Source organism: Zeugodacus cucurbitae, chromosome 5 (genome assembly GCF_028554725.1).
Source record: "Zeugodacus cucurbitae isolate PBARC_wt_2022May chromosome 5, idZeuCucr1.2, whole genome shotgun sequence".
Lineage (NCBI taxonomy): Eukaryota > Metazoa > Arthropoda > Insecta > Diptera > Tephritidae > Zeugodacus > Zeugodacus cucurbitae.
This window is the reverse complement of record NC_071670.1, coordinates 53644338-53663886: the sequence shown is the minus strand read 5'-3', so window position 1 is coordinate 53663886 and position 19549 is coordinate 53644338. Positions and strand designations below refer to the sequence as shown.

At 34.0% G+C, this 19549-nt stretch overlaps 1 protein-coding gene across 9 annotated transcripts in view; it reads left to right on the top strand.

The window, feature by feature from the left end:
• Sh_1 (potassium voltage-gated channel protein Shaker) overlaps positions 1-19549 on the top strand; it is a 390305-nt gene that overhangs the window by 161130 nt on the left and 209626 nt on the right. The window lies entirely within an intron of this gene.

Sequence of the window (19549 nt, the reverse complement as noted above, 5' to 3'; positions counted from 1 at the left end):
TGCTGTTGGCATTGCCACTGCCACAGCCACCGCAGATGCTGATGCTGATACTGCTGCAGCAGCAGCGAGCGAGTAGAAACAATTTGCGCGTGTATGTGTGTTGTTGCGTTGTGGTGCGTGAAAAGTGTTGTGGACGTTGGGCTGTTGGCAGATACACGCTTATTTCAGGCATTTTTTTCACTAACGCGCCAGCAATTAAAATGAATATTGCACAAAAATAAATTAAATCAACTACAACAAAAACAAAAACACAGAAAAAACGCCATAAAATCACCGAAAACAATGAAATCGTAATGAATTCCGTTTAAGATAAACAAAGACGCAGGCAAATGAAAACGAAAACGAAAGTCATTGAAAAGTTTATTTTTGTTTTTGTGTATGTCTCTACGGCATGGCAAGCGGGTGTTGTGTGTGTGTGGCACATGTTGAAAGGATATAAAAGTGTGGAAAAATAAATGGGCATTCAATTTCTTAAATTTTCTTCTCCCAATTTGTGTGTTTCTTAAGTGCAAACAGGCATTAAAGCGTTTAGCGTAGAGCTCGGCGCGGCAGCAGACGCCGAACGCCAAACGCCCCGCAGCCAGCGACGCGTTCAATGGCAAGCCAACAGGCCCAGAGGCTGCCCAACTGGCTGGCCAAGTGGCAGTGTTGACGCGACGCGCGATGCTGTATGCTAGGCGCACGCTGTCTGCCTGCCTGCCTGCGAGTATACCTGCCTGCTTGCAAACGAGCGTGCAACCAAACGAAAACGACAGAGTACAAATGCAAAAAGGTGCGCGACAAGTGCAACAAACTTGTAACGGTAAACTGAAATCTATTTGTGCAACATGAAAATATGAAAGCAACAAAGCAATAAAGCAATAAAAGAAATATGAAGTGTGTGTGTGTCCATGGAAATTCGAGCGCACCGAGCGTCTTTGTTAATGGGTGCGACGTGACGTATGAGTGACCTTTAAATGTGCGCAAATCAAATAAAAAATGCTTCGAAGTGAATTCTGTGTGTGTTTGTGTGTACAAATTGCGTTTTGCTTATTTATTAATTGAAATTATCGAAATATGAATGCCAGCAGTAAATCAGCGTAACTAAGTGCTGCGAAATTAATGTTTGTCTGTTTACAAATTGCTTCACATGTGTATGTGTGTGTGTTTGTGCATCATACATGCGCTTTTAATGGCAATGGAAAAGTAATTAAAATGCAGCAATTAATATATTTTTTGTGCGAATTTTAATGCTGCAGATTTATTTTCGGTGAATGAAAAATAAATTTGGAATTAAAGTTCTCCGTACGCAGTTTGGTTGAAAGTGATGTGTATGTAATAAATAAAGTGCCAACTTGGAATTAAAAACTATAAAATAATAAATAATCATAAAAAATTAATGAAATTTCATGTGGTACATGAAAATAAAAAATAATTGGAAAATGAAAAAATAAAATTCAACAAAAATACTGTAAATAAAGTAGCAATTTATCTGCATTGAAATGAAATGAAATACACTTAAATTTAAAAAATTTGCTTTTAATGAAAATTATAGTGAGATTTATGCCAATTGAATGATTCGATGATTATACATAAAAACTGCTAACCCTATAAAATTATTAAACTAAATTATTTAAAACCAAATATTCAATATTCTTGTCGGAAAGGGAACAATAAATGATGCCTGATAAAAGATAACAATAAATATATTTTAATAATGAAATATTTTCCTAGTAGTGGGTTAGTGCATTTACACTTGCCTTCTGCCGATATTTCTCTGAGTGAGGATCCTGTTAGTGGCGCACACCGAAGTTATTGCTCCAACTACCTTCTAAATAGATAGCGTATAAGTTGATGGATATTTATATATTTGATGGTATTCAAAATTTGTTTTGAGTATATTTTTTATATCCAGTAGTTAATAATAATGAGATTATTTGTTTAGAGGTGTCTGCTAAAAGAATTTACAAAAAAAATAATTTTTGAAGACAGTTCTGTAGTGAAGTATAATACCTATTTCAGAAGTTTTCTAATCTCAACAACATTTCATGGCACTATTTGTCTTTATATATGAGACAATACGATTTCGTTTTCTTTAGCTATATTTTCTTATTAGAATATTTAAGTTTTAAATTCGAATTATGTTACTACAACAACCAACAGTTTAATATGTTTAGGCCCAACTGCGAAAGTAATACCCCAACATGAATGAAATGTTGTGTTCTTTAAAAATATTTTTTTAGTACCACTTTAAGGAAAGCTAGTTGGCTATGCTATGGCAAAAGTAAAACTACAGTCACCGATTGCAATATAATGTTTTATTTTCAAGCCAGTTTTCTATACTAGTATTACCCCAGACATATTTATATATACGAGTATACCTCTCAAACCAAATTACTGCGATAAATACCGGCATTTTCGTTAAAAGTAGGTGGTTTTACAAATCTCTTCTTGATCTGATAAACACATAATTATTAATATATACTCGCACATAATTATATGTCATTATGCATAGCTAAAATGTAATACTTCACGACTTAAGAAATTATTATTGTTGTCCGCATACGAAAAATGCACTAAAATAACAAAACTAAACTTTTAATTGTGTTATTTTATGCAAAATTGCCAAAAAAAAATATTTTTTAGAAACTCACCACACTGTGGTGAAAAAGTTTTTTTGTCGCAAGAGCAAAAAGTTGAGTTGCTTTAAGTTTTGAACATTAAATTTAAACATTAAGCTACTCCCAAAAGTCCACAGATCACTTCCTACAAGACGAAGAAATACAAACAGAAACAAAATGAAATATTTGGATTCTTCAGTTCCATATTTGAAAGTAAATAGAAGATCATAAGATCTCGAATGAATGTTACAGTAGGAGCTGTAAACGATCTACATACATATATGCACATAAGCTTATCGAATTTGATTGTAAGAGTCTACTAGAGCAGATCATGTACCTGCATATGCAAGGGTATTGTCTAAAGCTGTGTCAATTGAACTTCATTAGCCTACTCTTGACTACAATAACAAAAATAAAATGTATATAAATGTATAAAATAAAATATATTTAAATAAATATCAAAATAATTTGCTTGCAGAGTTAAAAATCACTTAAACTGCAAAAACCACTATAATGAAAACAAATGTACGTCCTTACAAGAAAAAAGTAATAAATTACATTTCTACAACTAAAATGTTCCTACAACTGTGCAAATGAATTAAAAAATAAATAAATTATTTAATTAAAAATGAAATTTACTCAAAGCCTCGTCAGAGTTATGCACAAAGTGAGCACCGCTGCACATAACAAGCATAATTGAAATGAAATAAATTAATATAACAACAAAAACCACAACAACAACAACCAAGCGCCAGTGATCAATCAATCAACTAAGTAGCTACTTAACTAATCAATTGGCACTCGACAAGTCCCCTTAAATTTAACGCTATTAACCTTCCATGCGAATGCAATAGTGCGTGCGTGTGTATATGCGAATGCATTAACATAACCTAGAATACAACAACAACATTAAAATACTTGTACATGCCTAAGTGTTCACTAATCTATGCGCGTGCCAGTCTAACTATGTAGTCCGCTCGCCCGCTCTGTCTCTCTGCCCTACACCTCACTTTCTCATACCCTTTAACTAACTATTTGACGCTCTCTCACTATCTCTCCCTCTCTGTCGCTCGAGTATGGGTTGATTTGTGTGTGTGTGCAGTCTTTTTCAAAAGCAATTAACATTTTTCACTTTATCAACTGTGAATGCCTCTGCTGTCACGTCAACGCTGTTAACTGTCACAACTGTCATAACACCATCAACTACAACAACAACAACAACAACAATAACAGTAGCAGTAGCAGCATAGCAGCAACATCAGCAATATCAGCGCAACAACAATAATAATAAGTTGTTGTTGTTGTATGCTGCTTTCGAAGGGAAACCGATTTGCGTGAGGATGCAATGTAACAATTTGAATATTTCAAGCGAAAATGTTAGTCCTGTAAAAAACTGTATAATGTGTCTGTGTGTGCGTATATGTATGTAGGTGTCTTCTGTAACTGTTAATGGAATTATATGTATGCGATGGAAATGTCCGTGCATCTTACTTAGCATATAGAAAATATATCTACTCGTGTGTTGTTGTTGTAGTAAATGTACAAGCGAAGTGTACTCGTATCAAATTATGCTAAACAAGCAACAACAACAAAAAAGCATACTTGCAATTCTTTCAATTTGCAAATATGTTTTTTCTTTAGTTTATTGCGTTTGTTGCCAGTAAACATACATACATATATGCATATCAATAACTGGATTTTCACGCATATATGTATGTATGTTTGTATGACTGCTTGTATTTTTAATGTGATTTTCTTACTATCACATTTACATAGTGCAAGTATTGCTGCAACATGTTGCTGTTCTTGTCATTGTCATGTCATGTTGCTGTTGCTGTTGGTGTTGTCAAATAAATATATATATACATATATAACTATATTGTCGTCTTAATGTGCGTGTGTACGTATGCATATTTATGTTTGTGTTATGTGCATTTTTAGGTTATGGTTTTAATTCTTTTATTTACTTTTCTTCGTTTATGATTTATTCAATACAAACAGTTTTATTTTTGCATATCTGGTTGAATCAATATTTATTTTTAATATTAATATTGTAATATTCCTTTGAGTATATATAAGAATGTAAACTTAATAAAATATATAGTAAATATGGCGCAAAGCTCCATCGATTTAGATGTTTTTGAAAACAAGCTTAAATTTAAGATTTCTAATTGCGTCAACTATTAAAATTGGATCTAATCTAATTTGTTTAGATCCAAACATCAAAAAGCATACTTTGCATAATGTGCTAACAACAAATAAGTTAGAAGAGTATAATAAGTCGCAGATCATACAAAAATGTTCTAGAATAAGGCTCCAATTATTGGCCAGGATATCTAATTATATCCTCACTGGTCAAAGATATGTACATATGTAATGCCGATCCTCTCCCTACGAAAATTGCTTTCTTTCAATTAATGAAAGTGATCTCATTTTAACACTTCTTACGGAACGGAAAAGGCTAACAAGTCTGAAAGTGTGCTATTTTGGTCTTATTTGAGTTCGTTTTGCAATTAAACATGATTATTATAACCCTGTAACCCTTTAGTATTGTTAGTTGAGAAATTACATTCACTGATTTTTTGCTCTTCCGCCAACTAACATTGTTAATTGGTAAAATTATTTGGTGAAAAGTGTTGGATTCCAAGGAAATCACAAAAAATATTTATGTGCCATTATCTTTCTGGATATCTTTCCAGTTCATTAAGCGTCAACATACTATCACTGTACTCTCATCTCCGCTCTTTTTGCCAAAGTGCTTCAATACATTGGAGGGTTATATTTTTTATTACATAAAATATAATTATCAACATTTCTTCAAATGTGCGACCAATTTTTTACTGATGTTCTGTAGAGAGAAAACTGTTTTACACTGTTTCTAAGAAATTATCGCTGTGTTAACGGTTTGAAGAAGATTTTTTCATGGGATGTGCTAAAGACTCCATAAGTTTCAGAGTTTAACTCAAAGAATAAAGGAATGACTAGGGTCTAATCGACATTTGAGGAGTGAATAACTCGAGTAAAATGATGATCGTCTAAAATGTAATTAATGTAGTAAAAATGATTTCGAGAAAATTGATAAAAAATATTTTATAATAAAAATAGTAAAATTATACCCTTTGGAAATTTGAAAAAAATGTAGAATAAATAATTGCTGAAATATGATTTTTATAATAAAATAGCGGTCCCAAATTATAAAAGAAACTGGAATTAATATATAATTGGATTGAAAATTTAGTTCACCGTAGTAATGAGCGATATTTCACTACCAGTAATTCTTTAAAATCTCACATATTGAAAAATCACATATAGCAACTGCGATCAATTTTTGTAAATAGCAGTGATTTACAATCACAATGACAGTTCAATAATTTGAGTTCGATCACAGTATCTGTAAAAGTTCAGTGCTTTTGTTCGATCACAATTCGATTCTGATTCGATCACAGCAGCAATTCAGTTAATATAACTCGATCACAGTACTTACATGTAGTTGTTCAGTAATTCTTTTTGGATCTAAGTAGCAATAGCAGTTCAGTGATTGATCACAGTATTAATTTTAGTTGCGATTTCGATTATTTTGGTTACTGTGATTACAAAAGCAGTTAAATGTATCCAAAATTTATTTATTAGTTAATTGTGATTACAAAAGCAGGTACACTTGTAAATATGAAAATGTGATAAATTAAAAAAAATGTGGAGTAAAAACTCTCATAAATTCGTTTTTTTTTTTTTTGTTGCTATAGCTATAGTAATATAAAATCACAGTGATTTAAAAAACGTAATTTTGCTTATCAATAGTACACCCACAGTAGCAACATCCAATAATAAAACATTTCCCAAACAAATTTTCTCAAAATCATTTAAAATACGTTTAGACGGTTTCTATACAGTAGCAATGACGCCAACTATTTTTGGCATATATAAAACATAAACAAGTAAGGAAGGGCTAAGTTCGGGTGTAACCGAACATTTTATACTCTCGCAATTTATTTATTTAACTTTATTTATATTATATAATACACAATTTGACCCACATATTCGTCATATATAGTGAATAAAGTCCATTGAAAGTTGGAAACCATAATATTTGGTTAGAAGCACCGAGGTCCTCGTGTTCGATATATGGGGCCTTATAAACCTATGGTCCGACTTCGGCGATTTTTAGAATGGGGCTGCCACACTATAAACATAGTATTTGTGCAAAGTTCTGCACCGATATCTTCACTAGTACTTACTTTATATATTGTAACGTAAACGATTCAGATTGTCTTCAAAGTTCTGGTATATAGGAAGTAGGCGTGGTTGTGAAGCGATTTGGCCTATTTTCACAAAATAGCATAGGGATGTAAGGAAACTATTACAAACCAAGTTTCATTGAAATCGGTCGAGTAGTTCCTGAGATATGGTTTTTGACCCATAAGTGGGCGACGCCACACCCATTTTCCATTTTGTAAAAAAAACTGAGTGCAGCTTCCATTTGTCATTTCTTATGTAAAATTTGGTGTTTCTGTCGTTTTTCGTTAGTGAGTTAATCCACTTTTAGTAATTTTCAACCTAACATTTGTATGGGAGGTGGGCGTGGTTATTATCCGATTTCTTTCATTTTTGAACTGTATTAGGAAGTGGCTAAAAAAAAACGACTGCAGAAAGTTTGGTTTATATAGCTCTATTGGTTTGAGAGATATGTACAAAAAATTTAGTAGGGGGCGGGGCCACACCCACTTCCACAAAAAAATTACATCCAAATATGCCCTTCATACCAAATTTTATTTCTATAGCTTTATTTATGGCTTAGTTATGGCACTATATGTGTTTTCGGTTTTCGCCATTTTGTGGGCGTGGCAGTGGTCCGATTTGCTCATTTTCGAAAGCAACCTTCCTATGGTGCCAAGAAATAAGTGTGCCAAGTTTCATCAAGATATCTTAATTTTTACTCAAGTTACAGCTTGCACAGACGGACGGACGGACGGACGGACAGACAGACATTCGGATTTGAACTCCACTCTTCCCCCTGATCACTTTGGTATATATAACCCTATATCTAACTCGTTTAGTTTTGGGTGTTACAAACAACCGTTATGTGAACAAAACTATAATACTCTCTTTAGCAACATTTGTTGCGAGAGTATAAAAATAGAAAGTTAAAATAAATTATATGCAATATTTAAATTTAACTCCATGGTGACTACAAAACATTCTCGAATCCAGCCGAAGACAAAAAAAAATTTCATTCAAATCGGTCCAGACGTTTAGAAGTTCAGTGACATACACACGTACAGAATAATTGTATATAATAAATAAATTATAAAAGATAAAAGTATTTATGCTTAAAGAATTTTATATTAATTTTGTTCTCTTGCATACATCCAAATTCTTATTAAAATTTATTTTCATATAAAACCATATATTTTTTTCTTTATACATATTTTTTAATATTTATTAATAAGCACCTGAATTATTTTTATTGGAATGGCTTTGCTCGCAACTCTTCCCTATTTTGGCTGTGAAATATTGCAGAATGGCTAAATAAACTAGTTTTCTGCGTTTTTTTTTTTTTTTTTTGTTGGTATTAGTGCCCATGTAAGCTGTCAATGCTCGTTTATAGACTCTTTCTCCCTAAAAGCGCTTACTGTTCCTTTATAGATCCTAACTAAAGTTATGAGAATGCTGCTAAAAATAAATAAAAATGCATATTAACAACTACTTACTCGCCGCTAACCCACACGCTGCTTTTCAGATACTATTCATATAAGCATTAAATAACAAACAAACAAAAAAAATTAAGCAAAAACAAAACCAAAAATGAACACTACAAATCTACTACAGAGTACCTTAGGCAACAGTTTGTGAATGCAATAAATTTTTTATGTTTACTCCTCGTTGGCAACACGACAATATGAATGTGAGTTATTTACAATACTCCTGCCTGTTAGAGAGCGCCTTGATAAATGGAAAATGGATGGCTTTAATTTATTGCTAAACCAAAAAAACAACAACAAGTTTACATATATTTTAATTGCAAATAAAAGAATGCTATAACTGTTGAGATAAAACCACTACTATTGCTAAGCACTAAAATAAAAGTATAAAACAAAGAAACGACGTCAAATCATGGATTTACCGCTACAAAATGGAGAGCATATACTAGTAGAACAACAACAACAACTAATGAAGCTGCATACCAAATTATTGAATTTTGTACAACAACAACAAGAACTACGCAAACTAACAACAACAACAACATTATTCTCAATGCCATTAACAGCACTTGCCTTAGCAATACCGTTATCCCTCCTAATCAAAAAGCTTCCAACACTCATAACGCCCTCATTGACACCACAAAAACAATTGGTACAACAACAACAACAAAACCAAAGTCTACAACAAAAACTGAAACCGAAACGGAAACCAAAACCAATTTCGAATCCGAATCCGAAGCAGAGACAATTAAAGTTTGCTTCCATGCCACAAACACAACCGCAATCGTTGTTGCTCATCTTGTTGTTGTTGTCATAAGCAGCAGCAGCAGCAGCACGCACGAAGACAGCGAGAAACCAAACGAAAGCGGTGCCAGTTCCAATTCGACTGCGAAACAAAAGCAAATATTTATCTATAAAGAAAAAGGCAAAAAACAACAACAAAAACCACAAAAAAATTACAAAAATCAAAAAAGTCCCGTTAGTTAAGGCGCAAGGCAATAATAATTGTTGTTTGTTGTTAGTCAGTCAAATATACAATACGTTGTTGTTGTAGTTGCACTTTCAAGCCAATAAACAATAAACAGCCAAAAGTGCGCAACAATGCAGATGATCCTTGTTGCTGGCGGGTAAGTTTTGTGTGCCTCCATGTGTGGGTGTGTGCTCTGATTTTCTGTTATTGTTGTTATTTGTATTGTTTTTGTTTTTACTAGTTCGCTAAATGAAGTGTTAATTGTTTATGCTGTTTCTCATTTCTTTCAATTTCAATTTCTTAGTTAGTTAGTTAACTGGGTGTGTGGGTTTAAATATTTACAAATCGGTGCATTATTTGTAACTAACGCAACCATTTTTGTTTATCAATCAGTGTTTAATTAAGCATTTTTTTATCTTTCATTTTCCATTTTACTTTTTAGCTTTAACATTGTTGTGTATTTAAAGTATTTATTGGATTGGTGAATTTTAATTGTTTGCGAAATCTGTGTTTTTTCGCGCGAAACACAAATATTTATATTTTATTTTTATTGCTAGCAACAAACAAGCAAATTGTGTTGGGCGTAATGAGTATTGTTGTTTAGCGCGAAGTTAATAAAAAATACACAAATTTTTTTCGAAATTTTTTAAATTTACTTTTCCGCTTTAAAGCAAGGTATATTCTGTTTATATTATTGTTTTCACACAAAATTTTTGAAAAATCAACACGTTCAGGAAATACTTTTAGATTGTGTCATGAGGTAGACAGGTAAATAAATTTGAAATTGAAGCTTATACATCCTCCTTAACTTATTTTTATCAACGTTTTTCTAATAATTTGTCCAATTAATACCCACATTGATTAATCATATATATTTCTTAAGATTTAACGTGGTATCTTCCTTATTAACATACATATGATAAAATATTTTTTTTTTAAATAATCGATTACCAATCCAATAATCAATCGATTAAATTTCGAACTAAATACAAATTGAAATTTTAAATCATAAATTACACCTTCCTCAGCTTTCCGTTGAGCAAACCAATTCCATAAAAATTGTACTACTGTAGTAGAGTAAAATATTCCTACAGTGTGAATATCAACACTGACAGCCGATAAACATCATTTTCTTGTAGAGAGTTATCAAATTTAACATATTTTTTCATATCATACCACTTCAAAATTCCTGTCTATATACTCCATGAGTTGCCAAAGTTATTAAGAACCAAATAAAAATCAGACCTTGTAGAAACGATGTCTTCTTTTTATGATCTTTTCGAAATGAAAGCTCCTTTTCGAAATGAAAGTTCGTTTTCGAAGAGAAAGTTTGAAAATTGAAATCTGTGTACATATTTTTTGAAGCTCCTGTTTCGAGGTGAAAGCTTCTTTTCGAAGCGAAAGCTCCCTTTCGACGAGAAAATTCCTTTTTGAAGAGAAAGTCTTTTTCATTCCGGTTCCCATAGAACTCACAAATATCCATAAATCCTACGATGTTGTGGGAATGAAAAGTATAACTATAAGGGCATGAAGTTAAGCTTTTCGTAGCGAATCAACTACAGTGGCTCAAACGTATAAATTATACTGAGTTGTTGCCTAGTAGCACTCGGGCTAATCTCAAGCATGGTGGAGGTCCGGTTATGGTGTGGGCATGTGTTTCTAGTGCAGTAGTAGGGAACATTCATGTTTAGAAGGTGAAATGAATTTTAGCCAATATTTGGCAATTTTGAAACAAACTATGAAAAAAGTAGCTCACTCATAATTGTCTAACATTGTTACAAACTCCGACACAGTCACCAGATCTCAACTTTATTGAGGATTTCGGCCGTAGCATATATGTAAATCCACTTTCAACACAGTAGAACAGTTTAATCATAAGGAAGCAGAATTTTCACACTGTACTTGAATAATCTTAATCCTAGTGTCCAATTATTATTGGTCGTAGTTGTTTTCACTTAATTTTCCCACGATATGTATTCACCAACCCAACTCGTGTTAGTCACCGCCGTTCATGATGATCTTATATTATTCATATCTACGAAAGTTTTTTTCAAATGCTTCACAGACAATCAGCTGAACTTCATTATTTGAGAGTTATATTCAGCGCTTTAAATTGGTTTAAAATCTGATGTTTTACGATAGTCGGTTCTACAATACCAAATCGGCCTTGGTTTAAATTCTGACAAGAACTGTCAAAATTACTCAAAAATATTTCCCGGAAAATAATACTATTTCTAGTGGCAATATTTTGGAGTTTATATTTTTATATCCCTAATTTATTTATCTTTCTTCATAATTATAGTAAATTAATTATTCCTGTCTTATATGAAGAAGATTCGCAGCGAACGCATATAAAGATTATTATGCTGTTTTGCATATTTATTTTGAAAAATTTCAAAAGTATAGGATGATCCGTTTCGAAACTTTTTTGATGAAAAAAACTCTGAAAATATTAATTTAATGGGGAATGTTTATTATCATTCGAAAGAACATTCCTTGGTATTTATTATTTAAAGATTATATCTTTCATATGTAGATTTCAGATGGTCCATCCGTTGAGTCTAATCTTGGATAACTTGTTCGAGCATTTCGACTGGTAACTTAGGAATTGCACCCTGAATCGAAGCGGAATTGTTCGTATAAACGATTAGGTGATGGTGGTAATTGATATAACACGATCTTGGTGGCCAATCGACCGGCCCAATACGTGAAATTATCTGCTAACCGAAGGGTTCTCTTTTTTTTTAATTCATTGATTGATGCGATGTGTGGGAAGTGACTCCGTCTTGTTGAAACCAAATTTCGCCCAGATCACGAGCTTCAATTGCAGTCGGTTATAAAAAAATAATAACGCTCAGTAGGGCGTTTATGTTGACCATAAGTTGAGCGAAGCGCCCGAAAAACACATTCTTTACAGAACATGAATTTTCGTAATCAAGTTCAACAATTTGTAAACGTTGTTCAGGCGTACGATTTTTGCGTGATGAAATTCCAAAAATAACATGACAGCTTGACACGACTCACGCGTTATCTGTCAAAAACAGACTATTGAAAAAAATACGTCTACATCTACCAGTACCACCCGACATTATTATATTTTGTGGAGCGCTCCCCGTTATTAACGCAATGCTTTGATTAGCTTTTGTGTAAAAGGAATGAGTAGGTGCGAGGTTTTTCTTGTTATGCAATATAAAATGCGCCTAATTGTAGGCCAAATTTTGTATATGACTTCACTAAAACACTAAAAAAACATTAATTAGGGCCATAAAATTTGCCCTCCATGGAGCAGAGATAAATATTATTGTACGATACAAATATTTGGCATTTGTTAATATTTTTCATTAATAGTTTAGTTTCCATTGTGGCTTGTACTAATATAGTCTTCAGATATATTGATTTATTAATTATTTTAATTAAGCAACTTTGTTTTTTTTAGTTTAATTATAATGAACAAGTACGTTTTTATAATACTCACAACACATTTTGGAAAAAATTATTTAAAATTTCTTTCGTGAAAAAATTTTTTTTTTCTATTTTCATTACACTTTTCTGTATTAAAGGTACAATACATTTTTAAACTGCACTAAGAGAAAACGTAAGTATTTGTTGACGAATTCCAATTTGTTTTTTGTGTACGAATTTTTGTGCTTGAAAATTGAATTTTTAAGGCTTCAGCTTCTATACACATATTTATATATTTCAAGGAGTTTACAACCACTTATAAAACAAATAAAAAAAACATATTAAACTCTTTGTAACCAGATTAAATTTTGTTGTAATTAAAATTGTACTAAATTCTTTTCTCCTTTTGTCTCTTTTCAGGTACGTATTACAACATTTTTTATTATCCTTTTAAGTATTTTGCCACATATTTTTGGTGGGGATAAACGTTCGTAAACTTTCATGTGAAGGTAAAACACTACAAAGCGGTATGTATGTATGTGTAAGAATATATTTTATTTTAACCTCTCACTTTAGTTGTTATAAAAATTTGTCGGCGCGTCTCAAGTTACGCGCCTTTGAGAGTGAAGCGCACAAAGTTGCGTCGCACTCGTTAACAAACAAATAGGAAAGCCATGGAAGTCCACGTTTAGTGGACGACTCAATAATGTCGAGCGAGTGAGATTTATGTGCGTGTTTTCTCGTACTTTTTATGATTTTTTGTCACCCTGTGTGTGTGTGTGTGTGTGTGTGCGTGGGTTGCATTGTCATCGCAGACTGCGGCAACCGCAATCACTTTCAATCACCTTCACTTGCAGCTCGTTTTGAGAGCCTTGAAATCACTGCAACTTTTCGCGGTGAATCTGTTTGCAAGTTGGAGGTTGCCACCGGCAGTATAGATGTAGAATTTTGCATTATCGCTGACATGTAATCACATCAATGTCAACCGATGTCAAGCACCGACAACTTCAACTTGGCAAAAGATGACAATGGATGCAGCAGCAACAGCTGCAACTCGCACGCGTCGAAACTGGGAAGGTTGAAAAAAAATATAGATATAGCTATATAGTGCTGCCGCCTTCCGCATTGACGCATACTCAAAGTCATTCAAGTAGTCTAGCAGTCAGTTGAGTTGCCGAAATGCTTAGAAACCCAGCTGTGTGATTCAATTTTCGGCAGAATCGCTTGCTTTGTTGTTGCAATTGCATATATATGTATATTCTTGGTATTTCTATTTTTTGTCATCTGAAGCATGTATCTCTGTGTTGCCTTGATAACATTCCGCTGATATGCTCATTTCTCAAACCGTAAATGACAGCTGCTGCAAGTGGAGCTTCGAAAAAAGTCACTGGAAAAGCGCAGCGGATTGCGCTTGCAGGCAGCCGTGGCTTTGAAAAAATTCCTCTTGTTTCGATTTCTCTTTAAACGTCATTCGGTTGCTTCGAGGGCATACGCACGCGCACACACACACAGCCAGATCTAAGCATAATTTATTGCCAATAATTTGGTGAAAAATGTCATGATATAAATATCACTTACTTATTGTTGTTGCTTTTAGTAAAGTAAATGGAATCGTAGTGGTATGCAATAAATCAAAGGCTTAGTGATGCAGAAAATGATATTTAAATTAAAATTTGTTGTTGCTCTTTATTTTCTAGGAAGCTTTTAACACTTTCATGATGACGTTGGATCATATTGACTCGAAATTTATATTTCTTATGGTCTGATTTGAATTTTAAATATTTTCTACAGATTAAGTAAATTTCGGTTCACCTTATGCGGGGAAGATACTATTTATTTATTACTATATCATCTGCTTTGCTCTCAAAGTAAGGACTCTCAGATATCAATTCTCGATCAACCTTTAAACAGTAAGTTTTAATGTTCACGTGAACAAATTCATATCCTTATGGGTTAAGGTTTTCGTCAGTGAGTAGAGTATTCTTACGAGATTTATTCTGCATTCAAATTTTCATCGAAACATTTTTTGTGGTAGGAGTTTAGAAGAGAAAGTTTAATGTTTCGAGTTGAAAGTTCCTTTTCAAAATGAAAGCTCCTTTTCGAAGTGAAAGCCTCAAAAAATAGCTTCCGCTTCGAGGGGAAAGATTCTTGCCGAAGAGAAAGTTCCTTTTTGAAGAGAAGGTTTGAAAACTGAAGCTCCTGTTTCTAGGAGAAAACTCCTTTTCGAAATGAAAGCTCCTTTTCGAAGTGAAAGCTGCAAAAAATAAGCTTCTGCTTCGATTCTTGTCGAAGAGAAAGTTCCTTTTTGAAGAGAAAATCTTAAAAATCAAGCTCCTATTTTGAGGTGAAAGCTCCTTTTCGAAGTGAAAACTCTTTTTCGAAGAGAAAGTTTGAATTTTGACATCTATGTACATATTTTTTGAAGCTCCTGTTTCGAAGTGAAAGCTCCTTTTCGAAGTGAAAGTTCATTTTTGAAGAAAAAGCTTGAAAATAGAAAAATTGAAATGTATGTACATAGAGTTTTGTTATTTATTTTTTTAGATCGCTTTCACTTGAGAACTACTCTATAGCTTTTAATACACTAGACTTTTTGATACATTATGTAGTTCATACAGTTGAGGTCATACCGGAACAGTTTTCGATTAGTATGGGTTCATTTATGGAAACATTATAATTATTCTTCTCTAAATGCTTCACAGTGTGTCCATTTTTTTTTTCTAAATAAACTCATCATATAAATAAACAATGATCAATAGATAGATGGAACTATATTTATATTTATAAAGAATTTCGACCATCACCTCTTCTCTACTGATTGCTATGAATTTGGTCTTCTACCTCCGTTTCAATTATGTTCCGTTCTGCAAAAAAGTTATATTGAAAGAAATCCAAAGTGTTAAAATCAAGATAAAACAATTATTATAAAGGTAAAGCTTCTCTAAAAGCGGTAAATAATATGTACTTGGGCTAGTATATTTGCACAGCTAAACTACTTTCTTTATTATTTATTATTGAGTTTCACTTTTATTATTTGTTCAAATATTTATAAGAAAAACAAAGCGTATGAATTCCTAAAAGCTTTCATACGTTAAAAGCTCACCACCGTGCTCTCTACCTCTGTTAGTTTTACCAGTATATATCAGTTTACTTTGTTTCGGTGTAAACTGGCCAGCGACAAGCTTTTCAAAAGCTCCGTGGCATATTAGTAAGAAAGTTCAGCAGCGTGCTTGCTCTGCAAAGCAAATTAATGTGAAATGTAGTGCATGAGGGCACGAAAGGATTAACAACAGTCCAATAAAGCTTGCAAGCTTAAGCTTGTTACATACGTAGGACGTTTTCACGCGCTCACATATAGACGCAATACAAATACAGTGTGACAGTATTAAGATGGTAATACAAATGTAAGCTTTAAAGCCAAATGTCATTTGGGGGAAATAATAAATGCTGTAGGTTTATGTAGAATTAACATAAATATATTCTCAAACGTACTTTAATTATTTATAAATCAAAGTTATACCAGAATAGAGAGTTGATGTTTGTATTGATTAATTTGGGTTATATAGATTGTTTTTTTTTCAATATCTTACGTACATTCTGGAAATTAAGGTAAAAAGTGTTGAGGTAAAAATGTCTACAGCCGAAAGCGTTGCATACTTTAAGGTGCTTAGAATTATTTTTGAATTAAAATAACAATTATCTAAATTATATCGTAAAATTTAATTAGGCTTGGAAGTTTTTAGAAAGTTCTTAGAATTTCCTAACATAGTTTTAGGCGCATATTCCAGTCGAAAAGTTGAAAGCTATCGTTGAAACCTTGGTCGTCTGTTGTATATTAATATTAGTCGTACATAATTATGTCTAATTATTGGTTTTAAAATATATAAGGTCTTGAGGAACTTTATAAATTTAGTTTTGACTTAAATTGAAGTTGCGCCTAGATGTATACTTCGCTATAAAGAATTGAGTGATATGCATTTCTTTTTTGCTTCCTAATATTATAATCTAATAAATATCAACAAATAAATGCAATCGAGCCGTTTCACTAAGGTCACCGCTGACCCCGCGTTGAGACGACGTCATTATTTGTGACGCTGCCAGCGAGCTTTACCAGTCGCATGCTTGCTAGCCAACAAAAAAGCTAGGAATTCCTCGTCACTGCACACTCGCTCACTCAACCGAGCGCCGACTCTCTTTCGCACTGCACTCTCTCTACGCTACACTAGATTCGGCTTCTCTGTTTATGTATTACAAGCATCCAGCCGACCGTGACTGGTGCCAGCACGTGCATGACCGCCCTTGCGCCCCCATTCCGCTCTTGTACCCACATACGCGTCGGTGTTTTGGTCACATACCTATTTGAAGTGCGTGCGCTTAATCGTTGCTTGCTGCCGAAGGAAATTATACAACACTGCACCACAATTGCACGACGCTCTGTTGACTTTCATAATTTTACTAAATTTCTCAAGCCAAACGCCACAAATTGCCTCTAGTGTGCAGCACACACCGCTCTGCATTTGAGTTGACGACGGCCTGTGTGGTGAAATCATTGCAGCGGCAGCAATCGCTTGGCGCTCGTGCTCGCATGCATTTTGCATTTCTCCTTTCGGCTGCAACTTCGTCATAGTCGTCGTTGCGCTCATCTTCGGCGGCACTATGCGGTCGGCTGTGGCGCGCGCTCTAATCAAGCGCTACTTTTGCCTGCTAACATTTGCATGCGCTACGCTACACTCTTCCTGCGCTCACCATGCGGTGCTCGTGAACCACGTTGTTTCCATTTGTTTTTGTTTTTACGCTTTCGTAATAGTTCGTGCGCGTTGCTTACTTGGACACGCACTGAGCTGACAATGCCGCGCTCGTGTGTTGTTTCACCTTCGTTGCAATGGTGCTTGCATTGGGGCAGCCGAAACCTGTCGCCCTGTCGCCGCAACCGCCGCCACCGTGTCGGCCACGGCTGCCAAGCCAAGCCAAGGCAAGGCACGACAGGCCGCCTTTGCCTTAACCTCGCTCAACAAAAGTGGCGGCGGCAGTAGTTCTGCAGAGGCCAGCACGCGAATAGCACGACGTCGCGCCTGCTGCCTGCTGCCGGCCGTCTGTCAGCCGCCTGAGCATCAGCCTCACTCAAGCCATGTCAGCTAGTGAGTCAGTCAGTCAGTCGGTTACTCAGTGAGCCACTCAGCGCCGGGTTACGCGCGCATTGCAGTTTATACACTCGCTGCTTTGCATTATTTTGCGTTAAAGCACACGCATTCGCCCGCGTTCGCGTGTACTACATATAATTGCAAGTGACACCGCGCGTGCCGCACCGCATCGTCGCTTAGCGGCGCTTAGTTATGTGAAAGTGGCGCGCGAGCGTGTCGGTTAAGAATTGAAAACTCATTTAATTGAATTCACTTTTGAACACGTTAGCGCCAGCCACCAGCCTTTGAAGTATCGTTGTCTTGGCGTTCGCTGAGTGTACGCGCTATGCGCGGCTTTGCTGTGCACGAAGTGGGAAATTAATGGTGAAAAATAAATTGGAAAATATTTAGACGACGCACACACACACGCCAAATCTAATCTAAACTAGTGTTGGTGAAGTTGTTTTGCATGATTAATTGCCTCGCTTCTAAGTGTGCGTGTGTGTGTGCGCGCTGAACTATTGTGTTGCATACTTCGTGGCGCTGTAGCGCGCTTGAAATATTGTTTGCTGCTTTACTCACAATTTATGTGCGCGAAATATACTACAATTTATTATAACTAATATTAAGTGTGGTGGATAAAATATTCATACAGTTTCTTATAATAAAAATAATGAAAAAAATATGAAATTAGCGTATATCCATATAGCCGGGAGAGATATTGTTTTAACCGTGCTCCACTGTTTATTTTAATTGGTTTACGTATTATCGATTTATTCGATTTTTCCAACGCCTCTTATTACTCATTAAAACGCGTGTATAAAGGCATGAAAAAAAAAAGAATTTATAGCCAGCTTTTATTGGCTGGCTTAAGTTAGAAGTGACTATAATTTTCTAGTATAAAGCGATAGAATTAAAATTAGGCAATAAAATACTGCAATGACTTTTCAATGATTTTGTAGCCTAGACTAGCCTAAATATAGTAGAGTGTAGAGTAGAGTGCTATTCTAATTAAAATATATATTTCTGGTATGCCAGCTACTATGTGTTCTTATTTGCTTTTTTTATTTGATTAACATATGATTATTATTATTTTCAATGATATGTGCGCTTATGTGAGCATTTGGACATCTTGAATATCTGAAAATGCCGTTGCTCCTACATTTTTTAGAATATTTACATAATTTAACTAAAAATGAATCAAATGACTTAAGCTTGTTGCTAGGCGGTATCACATTTCATACTTCAAAATGATTCTCACTGTAATCAAATACACTGCTTACGGTCTTGACCATAATAAAACCCTTGAATTATTCTATAAAAAAATCAGATCACAAAAGTAGTAAGGCAGGCAACATTTCAGAATATAAATACATGTTGTAGCTACTATAAAAATTATAGTATTGAAGCATATCGTTAATCGCCTTTCATCACGATTTAAAAATATTACATTATGTAGTAATTTTCTAAAAAAAGTACGCATATTTTTTATGCAAAATGAGATAGTTTATTTTAAAATTATTTATTTAATATTTTTAATAAATACAAACTAAATATTTTCAAGCTGTTTCATATCTAAGATCAGCTTAAGAAATAATAATTCACATATTAAATGATTGCGCCAAAATGTAGGCAACGTTTTTGATAAACTTTCGACTGATTACATATTTGCAACTTTTAATAAAGTTTTCAGTACTATTATTACAGTAGGAAAGTTAAAAATATTTTATTAAAATGATACGATCGCCGAAAAATTCGTTA